We start from the raw sequence: 15879 nt of genomic DNA, 5'->3' as shown, positions 1-15879 counted from the left end.
AGCTACTCAGGAGGCTGAGGCAGGAAATCATTTGAACCTGGGAGACAGAGGTTACAATGAGCCAAGATTCCGCCACTACACCCCAGCCTGGGCAACAAGAGCAAAACACCGTCTCCAAAAAAAAAAAGAAAAAGAAAAAGAAAGAAAGAAAGAGAAAGAGAGAAAGAAAAAGAGAAAGAAAGAAAAGAAAGAAATGTAGAAATGTTAAGATCTTGTCACTAGATATAAAAAGTAAATACAACTAGTGTAAAATTGACAATGGAAGTGAAAATGTTTAAATGCTCCTATGGGATGAGGGAGAAAAACTGATACAGCTTGAAAACCTTAAGAGAAATTCCAAAACAACACTCATTAACAAAATACAAGTTTTAAGAGTATGTTAACCAAAATATACTGTACATCACAAAAATTCAGGTATTCAGAGTTCTATTTATTCCTATTTGCATTAAATTTCAAAGTCCTTGTGGAATAAAAATGAAAACTAAACGGTGCTTTGTGATACACTTTTCCAACAACTTTATGTTGAAAACCCTTAAAATTGTAGTTTCAGTAGTTCAGTGGGAATGAAAAGCTTGTACCAAATAAAAATTCATAAGAAACTTCAGAGAACTTAACCAAAATTTTTAAAGTTGATCACTTTTCAAAAAGGTATTATACAAAATGATTAAGTAAACAGTTATGTAACAAAAATTATCCCTGGAGGCAAATCACTAAAACCACCTATTCATTTCTGCAATGTCTTTACATTAACTTTAATTTAAATCTAGTTCCTAAAGTATGGGCCTGGTATGGAGGCTCACACCTGTAATCCCAGCACCTTCGGAGGTGAGATGGAGGGATCTTTGAGCCCAAGAGTCGGAGGCAAGCCCAGGAGTTCAAGGCCAGCGTAGGCAACATAGTAAGACTCCCATCTCTACAAAAAAAATTTTTTTAATTAGCTGGGTATGGTGGTCCATGCCTGCAGTCCCAGCTAGTAGGGAGCCTGAAGGAAGTGGATTGCTTGAGCCCAGGAGTTCTAGGCTGCAGGGAGCTATGTTCATACCACTGCACTCCAGCGCGGGTGATGGAGAAAACCCTATCTCAAAAAAAAAGAAGTTAACTCATGTTCTGAAAAAAGGTAAAAGAGGAATATTAACTGTTGTGGCACTTACGCAAGTATATAAAGGCAAATTAAAGTTTCACAAGTTCCACACCACTCATCTTAACTGCATTGTGCCATCTGATTTTGTCTCATCTTCCTTTCCCTGTATATGTTATGGTTTGAACTGTGTCCCAATCAACAAGATTTGTATGTTGAACTCATAACCCCCAATACCTCAAATGTAGCATATTTGCAGATAAGGTTTTTAAAGAAGTGATTACAAATGAGACAATTATAGTGAGTTCTATTCCCATCAGACTGTGCCCTCGTAGGAAGAAATTCGGACACATGCAGATAAAAGGATCATGTGAAGAGCCGGCAAGTATGCAGTCATTTTCAAGCCAAGGAGAGAGGTATCAGAAGCAACCAATCCTCTGCTGATGCCTCTTATCCTGAACTTAGAACCTCCAAAACTGAGAAAACTAATTTGTTGTTTAAGCCATCCAGTCTGTGGTATTTGGTTTTGGTAGCCCTAATACAAACAACTAAAACTAATACAAACAACTTTAGAAATAAAACATTTATGTATTAAATATTTCCTTTACACATCTAACCACCAGGTACATACAGGAGACAACTACCTTCCACCCCCAAAAAGGCAAAATCAACAGTCCCACTAACAATCCAGGAGTCAGGATTCCACAGCTTATTAAAAATCTTCTACTTGTCACCCACTGCTAAATTTGACTAGCTTAAAAAAAATTAAAAATTAAAAATAAATAAATCTACTGAATTCTATTTGAAGATCCCATGTAGACATAGAGTTTAAGATACATAAATACTGCTGGTACGAAAATCCTAATTTTTTTTCTCTGTCACCCAATTTACAATTTGTTCATGACATCCATGGAGAATAAAAATTTCCCCAGGAGAAAGACGGTTCTGAAAAAAATAAAATCTAAGTGTATATCTTTAAGTGCACATGCCTAACTTTTAATTTAAAAAAAAAGATTCTTCAGACTGAAAAAGAATACACTTTGACAAAAAACACACAAATAGATAGAAAATATAACAAGACATGGAAAATGTCCTATTTTTTATTTTCTAGTTATATTTTCTATTTCTTTTATTTCTGACCCTACCAAACTGTGCCATGTTTTCAAAGAAAAACTTACTCAAATTTATGCCATCAGAATGAATAACAAACTGTCTTTATAATTTCAGAAAATTTTAAGCTTTAAAATCACAAAGGCCATCAAAAACACCCCAAATCAACCAATAGCTAAGGAATTCTAACCTCAATAAACTAAGGAATACGACCAGAGTACAGAGTAAAAATCCTCAATAAAATGCTAGGAAATCAAATCTAGCAACATATTAAAAGGATCAAATACCATACAAAGTAGTATTTTCCCCGAATGCAAGAGTGATTCAACATACAAAAATCAGTAATACACTACACTAATAACACGAAAAATACCAAATGCTCATCTTAATTGATGTAGAAAAAGCATTAGACAAAATCCCGTACCATTTCATTATAAAAATACTCAACAAACAAGAAGGAAACTTGCCCAACCTGATAAATAGCAACTACAAAAACCCCCCCAGCACATCATCCTCAATGGTGAAAGACTGAAAGCTTTCCCCTTAAGATCAGGAACAAGACAAGAATGCCTGCTTTCACAAGCTCTATTCAACACTGTAGTAGACGTTCTAAGCACAGCAACTAGGCAAGAAAAGAAATGAAAGGCATCCTGAGTCAGCACAGTGCAAAGGACCTGTAGTCCCAGACACTTGGGAGGCTGGGACGGGAGGATTCAGAGAGCCCTGCATGCAGTTTGAGGTTGTAGTGCTATAATGGTACCTGTGAAGAGCACTGCACTCCAACCTGGGGAACACAGTGAGACAGTGTTTTTGTGTGTGTTTTTTTTAAAGGCATCCAAATTGGAAAGGAAGAAGCAATTTGTTCCCTTCTGTTCCTCTTGAATTGCTTGTTTTCAAAAGAATAGATAAAACAAAAGCAAACTCTTTGAGGTTTTAACTTTTAAAAACATTTTATTCCACTGAACTGTCTGCTTCACTGTTTTAACATAATTAACAAAACTTCATTAATACGTAGTAGACATTTACGGAGTGCTAAGTGATTTACAGACTTCCCTTGTTGATTCTGCTTCAATGGTACTTAAACATTGCATAGAAATCTGTCTTCAAATAAATACTAAAAGTTATGGTCATCAGATAAGGATGGTAAATGCCCTACTATTTAAAAAAGAAAAAAACACCTAAGGAACACAGCCTCTAAAGGTAGTAAAAAATTCTACTGCCTCCCTATGTTTTAGATTTTTGGTCCAATGTCTTATCTTTTAGTTATCAAACTATCTGCTTAGATACAGATCAGATTATCTGAAATATGAAACTGCATTCATAAATTTTTAAGAAATCTAGGTTATCAGAAATTCCCAACATTTAAAAACTTCCATTTTAATGTTCCTCTTATCTGAAATTTGTTAGACCCCATCCTCTTCAGTTCACCTCTTAAGTTGTCAGGACCTTTCTATGCTTTTTTTTTTTTTTTTTTTTTTTTTTTTTTGAGACAGAATCTTGCTCTTTCACCCAGGCTGGAGTACAGTGGTGCAATCTTGGGTCACTGCAGCAACTTCTCCCTCCTAGGTTCAAGCAGTTCTTTTGTCTCAGCCTCCCAAGTAGCTGGGATTACAGGTGTGTACTACACCATGCCTGGCTAATTTTTTTGTATTTTTAATAGAGTCAGGGTTTTGCCAAGTTGCCCAGGCAGGTCTTGAACTCCGTGCCTCAAGTGATCTGCCCACCTCAGCCTCTTAAAGTATGAAAAGTACAGGTGTGAGCCACAGCACCAGACCCTTTATATGCTTTACTTATACTTTTATCATAAAAATCAAAACAGGAAGTTAAAAAAATTATTCTATTTGTTAAATTATTCCATATGAAATTGCTATACATGTTTAAGTGCATACATACATATACATAAATATGGTATGTTCAGCCTCCTAAAAAGAAAAAAAATTAAGCTGAAAAAAGCATTATATTCTGGAAACAAGATATTCTCAATTTTTGAGACATATTTAAGATGCAACACAAAATATAATTGAACTTCAAAACTTACAATGAACTTAACTCTCACATAAACTTCACTACCACAAAAAAAATAATAATAATAATAAGCTTGACCCTCCACAAAGTAAACAAATATCTACTTATTGAGCTGATCTTTCCTCACAACACTGAAGCAGGCTGAGTCATTCCTGAAATGTATTCTAATCAGCCTGTGAACTCCTTTTTTGTTTTAAAGATTGGTAAGTTTTGTCTGGAAATATATTGCAAACAATATGAACTCATTGGGATAAAATTTAAATCAACTCATTTATTGAACAGCTAATAATAATATGAGCAATATGGCCTAAGCACTGGAAGCTTGATACAAGGCTCAAGAAAGGGCAGTCCTGCCTCTAACAGCTTACAATCTAATAGAGTTAACAAATAAATGTAGGCCAGGCAAGTTGGCTCACGCCTGTAATCCCAGAACTTTGGGAGGCTGAGGCAGAGGGGGGAATGACTTCAAGCCAGGAGTTCGAGACCAGCCTGACCAACATGGTAAAATCCCCTTTTCTACAGGCGTGGTGGCACACACCTGTAATTCCAGCTACGCAGGAGGCTAAGGGCAGAAGAACTGCTTGAACCCAGGAGGAGAAGGTTGCAGTGAGCCAAGAGCCCCACTGCACTCCAGCCTGGTGACAGAGACTACATCTCAAAAAAAAAAAAAAAAAAAATCAAGTAAATGTAATACAAGGTTGCTACCTCAAATCCTCTTAGAAATGCAGACACAAGCAACATTTTCTCTGAAATATTTACCAAAAGTCATCACTTCAAGGGTTCAAATGATATAAACAGATGAGCTTTAAACCAAAAGTCATCACTTCAAGGGTTCAAATGATATAAACAGATGAGCTTTAAAAAAAAAATGCTGCCAGGCACAGTGGCTCACACCTGCAATGCCAGCAACTCTGGAAGGCCAAGATGGGCAGATCACTGCAGGTCAGGAGTTCAAGACCAGCCTGACCAAAATAGTGAAACTGCGTCTCTACTAAAAATACAAAAATGAAGGCAGAGCACAGTGGCTGACACCTGTAATCCCAGCACTCTGGGAGGCCAATGCAGGCACGTCACGAGGTCAGGAGTTCTAGATCAGTCTGGCCAACATGGTGAAACCCCATTTCTACTAAAGATACAGAAAAGCAGCCAGGCATGGTGGCGCTCGCCAGTAATCCCAGCTACTCAGGAGTCTGAGGCAGGAGAATTGCATGAACCCAGGAGGCGGAGGTTGCAGTGAGCCAAGATTACGCCACTGCACTCTAGCCTGGGTGACAGAACGGAACTAATGAAAAAAAAATCAAACTTATTTGCTCAAGACACAAAAACTACAATGCTTTATATTTTGTTAATTAAACAGAAAATGAAATTACCTTCTCAAGCACTAACAAAGAACGAACATGGAATTTTTATCACTGTTTCTCCCTGCCTGCATCCATGCCTTGGCCAGCAGCATAATTCTAAAATGAAAAAAAGAAAAAGGAAAGGGAAGGAAAGGAGATGAAACAGAGGAGGAAGGGAGGCAAAGAGGACGGGAGAAAGGCAGGAAGGCAGGCAGGCAGGCAACAAACAGTCACTTTGTCTTAAGAATTTCAAGTAAGGGCCTGGCTCAGTTGCTCACGCCTGCAATCCTAGGATTTTGGGAGGCAGAGGCGGGTAGATCACTTGAAGTCAGGAATTCCAAAAAAAATATCATTCTGTTACAAATACATCTAGAACCACTAGGTCTAGTCACTAAACTCTCATATGTATCATCAAGCCAGGAACAAATATGTCAACCAAACACCACTTAATAATACAATCCAGGTATATCTACATTCTAGTAGAGAAAGTAGTATGGGGACAGTACGGGGTCTTGAACAGCACACAGCAGTATGAGAAATCAGAACTTAATGCAGCAGGCAAGGGAAGTATTTAGGAGTTTTAAAGTTACAATACATCTCTGGAAATATGCTTTCAGAAAACAAATCTGATAGCAATGTGTAAAATGAAGGGAAAGTATCAGCTTTAAATTCTTATCTCATTCAGTTCACCTATGGCCACTTTCCTTTCCAGAGCTAACCCAATGTACCACATTACTGGTTTCCCCTATATCCCTACGGCTACTCCTCCTCAGTTTCATCAGGTTCTGCCCATCCCTAATATTCACATATCCCAATGTCTAGCCCTAGTTCTAACACTAGTAACATAAGAACTATAAATAAAAAAAAAAAAAAAAAAAAAAAAAAAAAAAAAAAAAAAAAAAAAAAGTCAGAAACCAAATAAATACTATGACACAGCTGAGTTTTGTTGTATCTACAACACAGGAAGCAGTATGGTTACATACGAGTATTCTATATGTTAAAAGAAGATAAACACTGTGGAATTGATATAGTATTCTGAAAGAACACAGAAAAGAATTGTACTGAATGTACCCTGCCACTGTAAATGTACTCTTTCATTTTGTTTGAGAAATGTTTGTTGGAGTCCAAATCATGATCAATTCATATCAAATCCCACTTTATCATCATGAGATAAAGTAAGATTTTTCCCGTTTAACAGATGCCTATTACCTAAGGAAACAAATACCTTAAGCATAAGATTGTCACAACTGCAAAGTCAAACAATATATTGATAACTGGATAAAAACCAAAATGTGAAGCAACTGACATTTGGAGTACCAAAAAGAGTTATATAATTATTAATATTTATTTATGTACTTTGAGATGGAGTCTTGCTGTCACCCAGGATAAAGTACAATGGCGCAACCTCAAGCTCACTGCAACCTCCGCCTCCCAAGTTCAAGCAATTCTCCTGCCTCAGCCTCCCGAGTAGCTGTGATTACAGGCACGTGCTACCATACCTGGCTAATTTCTGTATTTTTAGTAGAGATGAGATTTCACCATGTTGGCCAGGCTGCTCTCGAACTCCTGACCTCAAGCAATCTGCCTCATCGGCCTTCCAAAGTGTTGGGATTACAGGTGTGAGCCACCGTGCCTGGCCTAATAAATATCTGTAAAGAACTACAGAAAGCTAAGCAAACTATGATGATTACTACCACAATGGAAATAAAAAAATACTTGATTTACACAAGATACTAAACTTGCTTATTCTGTTCACTAGTTACAAATATAATAGGATTTCAAGTTCATGATGGCATCCCGACTTGAAAGATCGTATTAAAAAGGCAAAAAAGTATTGCGGGGCGCGGTGGCTCACGCCTATAATCCCAGCACTTTGGGAGGCCGAGGCAGGTGGATCACAAGGTCAAGAGATCGAGCCCATCCTGGTCAACACGGTGAAACCCCGTCTCTACTAAAAATGCAAAAAATTAGCTGGGCATGATGGTGCGTGCCTGTAGTCCCAGCTACTCAGGAGGCTGAGGCAGGAAAATTGCTTGAACCCAGGAGGCGGAGGTTGCAATGAGCCGAGATCGTGCCATTGCACTCCAGTCTGGGCAACAACAGCAAAACTCCGTCTCAAAAAAAAAAAAAAAAAGGCAAAAAAGTATTAATTAATGTTAATTTTTAAAAAGTAAAGGCCGGGCGCGGTGGCTCAAGCCTGTAATCCCAGCACTTTGGGAGGCCGAGGCGGGTGGATCACGAGGTCAAGAGATTGAGACCATCCTGGTCAACATGGTGAAACCCCGTCTCTACTAAAAATACAAAACATTAGCTGGGCATGGTGGCGCGTGCCTGTAATCCCAGCTACTCAGGAGGTTGAGGCAGGAGAACTGCCTGCACCCGGGAGGTGGAGGTTGCAGTGAGCCAAGATCACGCCATTGCACTCCAGCCTGGGTAACAAGAGTGAAACTCCGTCTCCAAAAATAAATAAATAAATAAAATAAAAATAAAAAGTCAAAAAAAGAACAGTGGAGTTAAAGGATAATAAAGGAATAAAACTGTGATAATGAAAAGGCCATGAGCCACTTCATAAAATTTTTGGAATGAGGTAAATGGAAGCATAACTGATAAGACAATGAAAGCCAAGGCCTAGAATACATGTGAGAGGTGGAATACAGTGGGAAACTGATCTGCTCCATAGAATGCTAAAATGATCTAGGTCTGTAAAACTGCAGATACAAAGAATAGCAGAGTGGGAACTGGGATTGAAAAGAAGTAGCTGAAAAATCTGAATGTACAATAGTCTACATGAATAAAAACTAACACACAAACATAACACCACCAAAACAAAAAGGAAAGGTGGATTCTCTCAAAAACACAAATAAGGAGCAAATATGGGTTCTGGGACCCAAAGATACTTGGTTTTTCAGGATCCTACAACATTAACAGCTGTTCAATAAGCACTGTTCATATACACGTAACTCTCAAACAACTTTTTATTGCCTCATTCTTAAATATTAATAATCATCAAACATTTTAAGAAAAGTAGCAAATGAAAGATCATTTTTAAAAACTATGAACAAAAAGAAAACAATTTAAAAAATAGCAAGATAAATGTATTCTTCAGAACCAAGGACAAAGAACAACTTCTAGAAAGAAAACAACACCTGTCTACAAATGAAGAAAAAAATGAGACATCAAGCAAAAAAAAAAAAAAAATTTTAAAGCAAAAAAACTGAAGCAGGCCAGGCATGGTGGCTCCCACTTGCAATCCCAGCACTTTGGGAGACAGATATGGGCGGATTACCTGAGGTCAGGAGTTCGAGACCAGCCTGGCCAACATGGCAAAACCCCATCTCTACTAAAATACAAAAAATTAGCCAGCCATGGTGGTGGGCACCTGTAATTCCATCTGCTTGGGAAGCAGAGGCAGAAAAACTGCTTGAACCCGGGAAGCGGAGGCTGCAGTGAGCTGAGACGGCGCCACTGCACTCCAGCATGGGCGACAGAGCAAGACTCTGTATTTAAAAAAAAAAAAAAAAAAAGGGCAGCAAAAAGACGTGGTTTTTGTTGTTGTTGTTGTTTTAACCATTTTGTGAAGCCTCATCACCACCTTCAAAAAGCCCACTGGACTGCTTCAGAAGAGTTCCTGCTCTGAGCATGGAAACGATTCTAAAATGATTCCTCCTCCTCAAATGGAGGAGGATAACGTATAGGGAAGCCTTGTAAACTGTAAAGCTACTATATAAATTACTTTAAAAAAAATGAACTGGGGATGATGGCCAGGCTCACTTCAGGCCAGGAATTCAAGATCAGCCTGGGCAACATAGTGAAATCTTGTCTTCACTAAAATTCAAAACAGGCAGGGTGTGGTGAGTCACGCCTATATACCAGCTCTGTGAAGAGTCTGAGGCCAAGGTGAATCACTTGATGCCAAGAGTTCGAGACTAGCCAGGCCAACACAGTGAAACCCCACCTTTACTAAAACTACAAAAATTAGCTGGGTGTGGTGGTACATGCCTATAATCCCAGCTACTCAAGAAGCTGAGGCAGGAGAATCGCATGAACCCAGGAAGCAGAGGTTGCAGTGAGCCAAGATCGTGCCATTGCACTCCAGCCTGGGCAACAGAGCGAGACTCCATCTCAAAAATATATACAAAATAATAAAATTCAAAACAATTAGCCAAGCATGGTGGCACACGCCTGTGGTCCCAGCTACTTGGGGGGCTGAGGCAGGAGAATGGCTTGAGCCTGGCAAATCAAGGTTGCAGTGATCTCTGACTGTTCCACTGTACCACTGCAGCCTGGGCAACAGAGTGTGACCCTATCGCCAAAAATAAAAAAAGAATGATTATGATAATTTTGTTAAAATCCTAGTCCTTTTAGCACCATGAAGGCAAATTTGTTCAGTGGTTATCATTTATAGCATCGGATGCTATACAACACAAAATAGGCAGAAAAGTAAAGGTGCACTAAGGTAATGCTTATGCTGAAATTATCAAAACGTGAAATCCACAAGATTAAGTTTGCTCTACTATGAATCTGATAACAAATTAATTTTGTAACTGTTTGCTTTCTGTTGAAACTCCACATCAGTAAAGAACAGTCTAAAGAAATCTTGACTCTTTGAGGCCAGGCATGGTGGCTTACACTTGTAATCCCAGCACTTTCGGGAAGGTCAAGACAGGAGGATCACTTGAGGCCAGGAGTCTGAGACCAGCCTGGGCAAGCAGGGAGCCCTTAGCTCTAAAAAAAAAATTATGTAAATAAAAAAATAAATCTTGACTTTGAAAACAAAAGTGGATAGGCAGAGATAGAAAATGCTGACAAAAAGTAACCATGATATAGAAGGAAAAGGAAATACTGAGAGCTTATGTGCAGATGTCATATTGACTTTTACATATCTCAACACTTGCCAAGAAAAGCCTTTTTTCTTTGGGGGCGGGGGGGAGGAGACAGTTTTGCTCTGTCACCCAAGCTGAAGTGCAATGGTACAATCTCAGGTCACTGCAACCTCTTCCTCCCTGGTTCAAGAGATTCTTCTGCCTCAGCCTCCCAAGTAACTGGGACTACAAGTGTGTACCACCACACTCAACTAATTTTTGTATTTTTAGTAGAGATGGGGTTTACACCACATTGGCCAGGAGTGTCTCAAACTCCTGACCTCAGGTGATCTGCCCATCTCGGCCTCCCAAAGTGCTGGGATTACAGGCGTGCGCCACCATGCACAGCTGAAAAACTTATTTTAATATTCATTTCACAAATAAAAAACCTTTGGGCTTAAACTGGTTATGGCTAAGTCATCACAGCTAGCTCCTAATGAGCTTCAATTCAAATACAAGCAAATACATCTTACTCCAGTCTTTTTTCATCTACATTATGGTAAAAAAATTCAGTTTTAAAACTGTAGCTTCAGTAACAACAACAAAATAGGCTTTATAATTTGCATGTCCAAGGCTAATCAACTTCCTAGAATTAAAAAATCATTAAACAAAATGTTAAGAATAAAATTTCTGCTGGGCATGGTGACTCACGCCTTTAATTCCAGCACCTTTGGAAGGCCAAGGCAGGTGAATCACCTGAGGTCAGGAGTTTGTGACCAGCCTGCTCAGCATTATGAAACCCCGTCTCTACTACAAAAAAAAAATTTGCCAGGTGTGGTGGTGTGTGCCTGTAATCCCAGCTACTTGGGATGATGAGGCAGGAGAACTGCTTGAACTCAGGAGGCAGAGGTTGTAGTGAGCCAAAACCGCGCCACTGCACTCTACCCTGGGAAACAAAGATCAAAATGCTGTCAATAAATAAATAAAAATTAATTAATTAATCAATTTTCTAGGCCAGATGTGGTCCACTTTGGGAAGCCAAAGCAGAAAGATCATTCATGCCCAAAAGTTGGAGACCAGCCTGGGCAACATAAAAAGACCCCATCTCCATAAAATATACAAGAAATTAGCCAGGCATGGTGGCATGTGCTTATAATCCCAGCTGCTCAAGAGGCTGAGGTGGGAGGATCGCTTGAGTCCGGAAGGTCAGTGAGCTGTGGCTGTGTCACTGCACTCTAGCCTGGGCAACAGACCCTGTCTCAAAAAGAAAAAAAGAACTCACTAGAAAAATAGGCAAAGGATACAAATAAAGTTCAAATAAATGGATCTTTAAATTTTCATTCTCATCCCCCCCCACCAAAAAAAAATCTTCAAATCCTAAAAACAGAACTACCACATAATCCAGCAAGTAATATTCACAACAGCCAAAATATAGAGTCAACCTTACTGTCAATCAACGAATGAATGGACAATGAAAACATGGTACGTATATGGCAATGGATTATCATTCAGTCATAAAAAAAAGAATGAAATCCTGTCACTTCCAACAACAAGGATGGAACCATAGGACATTATGTTAAATAAACCAGGCACAGAAAAACAAATACTGCCACATTCTCATATGTAGGAGGTTAAAAAAAAAAAAAAAGCAACACTGAACTCACAGAGACAGAGTAGAATGATAGTTACCAGAGGCTGGGGAGTGGTAAGGTTGGAGAGACAAAGTGGGTACAAAAATACAGTTAGATAGAAGGAATAAGACCTAGTATTTAGTGGCACAACAGGGCAACTACAATTAACAATAATTATATATTCCAGATTAAAACAACAGAGTTGAAATGTTCCTAATATAAAAAATTATGAATGCTTGAGGTGATATGCCAATTACCCTGATTTGATCATTACAAACTGTATGTCTGTATCGAAATCAGATGTGCTCCTTAAGTATGTGTAACTATTATGCATCCATAAGTTAAAAAATATTTTTTTTAACAAAAGGCAAAATGCCAAAGAAAAAAATCTGATACCTCATTAGTACTAGAACTTTACATTGGTATACCTCCCCAAATTACACTCAGAAATTCACTTACAGGAATTTGCCTTTTACTTACATGAACTATTCACTAGCAATACTCATAATAGCACAAAAGAAACAAAAACAAGAAACAGCCAAATGTACATCAATAATGATCTAGTCAGACTACCATGCAGTCAGTAAAAAAAACAAGGTAACTTTACACATACTAATATGGAATAACTTTCTAAGTTCCTTAAGTAAAAAAAGACTGTAGAGCAAAGTAGATATGATGCTATAACTTGTATTAGAAAGCAAAAGTACGTGTTTTTACGTTTAACTCTAAAATACATAAGTAACTAACAACAGACTTCTCAGAGGGCAACCACTGCTGAGCAACAGGATTAAAGGGGTGACTTTTACCTAAACCTCTTGTAGTACACTTTTTCTAATTTGTACAGTGTGCATAAATTCAAAACAATATTAAATCTTTTTAGTCTGACTCCATTTTACCGTTTCCTGAATACATAAACTGTTTTGGGCAGGTTTTTTTTGAGAGGGAGCTTCACTCTTGTTGCCCAGGCTGGAGTGCAATGAGGCAATCTCAGCTCGCCGCAACCTCGCCTCCTGGGTTCAAGCAATTCTCCTGCCTCAGACTCCTGAGTAGCTAGGATTACAGGCATACGCCACCTCGCCAGGCTAATTTTTTATTTTTAGTAGAGAAGGGGTTTCTCCATGTTGGTCAGGCTAGTCTTGAACTCCTGACCTCAGGTGATCCACCTGCCTTGGCCTCCCAAAGTGCTGAGATTACAGCTGTCAGCCACCGTGCCCAGCTTCCCCCAACCCAACCCACAACCCCCCCACTCACCAAAACTGAGTTAGGCTGAAGACCAATCATCCCAAGAGCAGGAAACAAGTTTCAACCAATTAATTTTTTAAATGAGCCTAATCCTATGAACCACACAGACACAACACTTTTTTAAGACAGGGTCTCACTCTGTTGCCCAGGCTTGAGTGCAGTGGTATGATCTTGGCTCACTGCAACCTCCACCTACTGGGCTCAAGCAATCTTCCTGTCTCAGCCCAAGTAGGTGGGACTACAGGCGCATACCACCACACTCAGGTAGTTTTTATATTTTTTTGGAGAGATGGGTTTTCACCATGTTGCCTAGGCTGGTCTCAAACTCCTGAACTCAAGTGATCTACCTTGACCTCCTGGGATTACAGGAGTGAGCCATGGCACTCAGCTTAGGCAGTTTCTTTTCTTTTTTTTTTTTTTTTTTTTTTTTTTAAAACAAAGTTTACATATTATAACCCAGGCTGGCGTCCCATGGCCTCATCTCGGCTCACTGTAACCTCCACCTCCCAGTTCAAGCGATTCTCCTTTCTTTTTTTTTTTTTTTTTTTTTTTTTTAAGGAACCTTTTTTTTTTTTTTTTTTCCATTTTTTTTTTTTTTTTTTTTTTTTTTTGAGACAGAGTTTCACTCTTGTCACCCAGGCTGGAGTACAATGGCATCATCTCGGCTCACTGTAACCTCCACCTCCCAGTTCAAGCGATTCTCCTGCCTCAGCCTCCCAAGTAGCTGAGATTACAGGCCCACCTAATTTTTGTATTTTTAGTAGAGACAGGGTTTCACCAAGTTGGCCAGGCTGGTCTCGAACTCCTGACCTTAGGTGATTCACCCACCTTTGCCTCCCAAAGTGCTGGGATTACAGGCCAGCAGTTTCTTTAGAATTCATCTCATTTAGTCCTCTCATCCCATCCCCAGAAAGTTGGTATTACCTTCTTTTCAAAACAAGAAAAGTGTCTATATAAAAGTCCATTTTAAAGTTCCCAAGGTCACAGTACTAGTCAGTAGTAGCTGACACTCTTAACCACTATGCATACATACGCATACTATAAATAACATAGGATACATTAGGCAGAGACCTTACCTAATACAAAACATGAGCCTTCATAATAGACATGTAAGTAACTCCTAAATTTTAATTTTTACTCAGGCACTGCCTTGTGCTACTGCTATGTCAAACCGTACAAAATACAGGTCTCAATCACCTAGACAGATAAAAGATAAGCAGTGTGACCTACCATGGCAACCAGTGCTATCCTCAAACAGACTACTGTCCTCTCGGCAAATTAAGTACTCAGAAGTACTTAATAGGACTAAAGTGAAAACATTTGCATTCACTTTCACCATTTCCATTTGTTCCTAGAAAAGGAACTCATTTCAACCAGAGATAGACACAAGAATAATTCATGTGAAAAACGTGAAACTACCAGTCAAGTTAAAAGGAAAAAAATTAAAGCACCCAGCTCAGGTGAGTGCATTTTTCAATCTAGCCAGTGTGCCAGAAACAATTTCATCACTCTCCTGAGGATACTCGCCTGTAATAGCCTCAAGTTTAGCATCCTTCTAAGAGCTTTAGTAAATAAGGTCCTTGCAAAGGATCTGTGGCATGATTTTCTTACACAGTACCAAAACAAGATCACACAGATAAAGTTTATAACACCAAAAATAATTAAAGCTCTGTGGACATTTATCTGAATTAGTTCCCTCCTCAAATAAAGATAAACTACAAATGAACTACCATGGCCTTTCTGATAATTAGAATTCTTAAATTCTGTTCACTCATGGATTTCAAAACCACTCCTTAAAACTTAAATGTATTTTGTTTCTTCAAACCTGAGAGAAAAGATTACCTAGGTTACATGCCTTTTGACTCCACACTTCAAAATTGGGGAGAATTTTTAAAAGGCAAGAGTCACAGCAAACAAGTCGTTATCAGGCAGTCCCTTCAAAAAGCTAAGAGCAAGGCCAGGCGAGGAGGTTCACACCTGTAATTCAAGCACTTTGGACAGTTGAGGCAGGCAAATCATTTGAGGTCAAAAGTTCAAGACCAGCCTAGCAACATGGCAAAACCCCGCCTCTACTAAAAATACAAAACTTAGCTAGGCATGGTAGCCAAGCACCTGTAATTCCCGCTACTTGGGAAGCTGAGCCACAACAATCACTTGAACTGGGTGAGGATGCAGAGGTTGCAGTAAGCCAAGGTCACACCACGGCACTTCAGCCTGGGTAACAAAGTGAGACTCTGTCTCAAAAAAAACAGCAGCCTGGCACAGTGGCTCACACCTGTAACCCCAGCACTTGGAGGCCAAGGCAGGCAGATCACTTGAACCTAAGAGTTTGAGACCAGTCTAGGCAACATGGCAAAACCCCATCTCTACCAAAAAACACAAAAATTAGCAAACCATGGTGGTATGCACCTGTACTGCCAGCTACCCAGGAGGCTAAGGAAGGAAGATTGCTTGAGCCGAGGAGGTCAAGACTGCAGTGAGCCATGATCACAGACCGCATTCTAGCCTGGGTGACACAGCAAGACCTTGTCTCAGAAAAAAAAAAAAATTGCTAATAGCAAATCCAAAGCCAGTCTTGAATCTAGCAGACAAAAAGCTCATATAACAAATTATTTAAGTCTAGGTACATAAAATAGCTTTTTTTTTTTTTT

General features: G+C 39.1%; 1 protein-coding gene across 1 annotated transcript in view; it reads right to left on the bottom strand.

Annotated features, from left to right (window-relative positions):
* The window catches only part of GPBP1 (GC-rich promoter binding protein 1), a 75319-nt gene that overhangs the window by 42024 nt on the left and 17416 nt on the right, over nucleotides 1-15879 (bottom strand). The gene's annotated exons all lie outside the window — the stretch shown is intronic.

This window comes from Cebus imitator, unplaced genomic scaffold, assembly GCF_001604975.1.
Source record: "Cebus imitator isolate Cc_AM_T3 unplaced genomic scaffold, Cebus_imitator-1.0 Scaffold213, whole genome shotgun sequence".
In the NCBI taxonomy this organism is placed as follows: domain Eukaryota; kingdom Metazoa; phylum Chordata; class Mammalia; order Primates; family Cebidae; genus Cebus; species Cebus imitator.
Note: the sequence above shows the minus strand (reverse complement) of the source record. Positions and strands in the feature narration are given on the sequence as shown.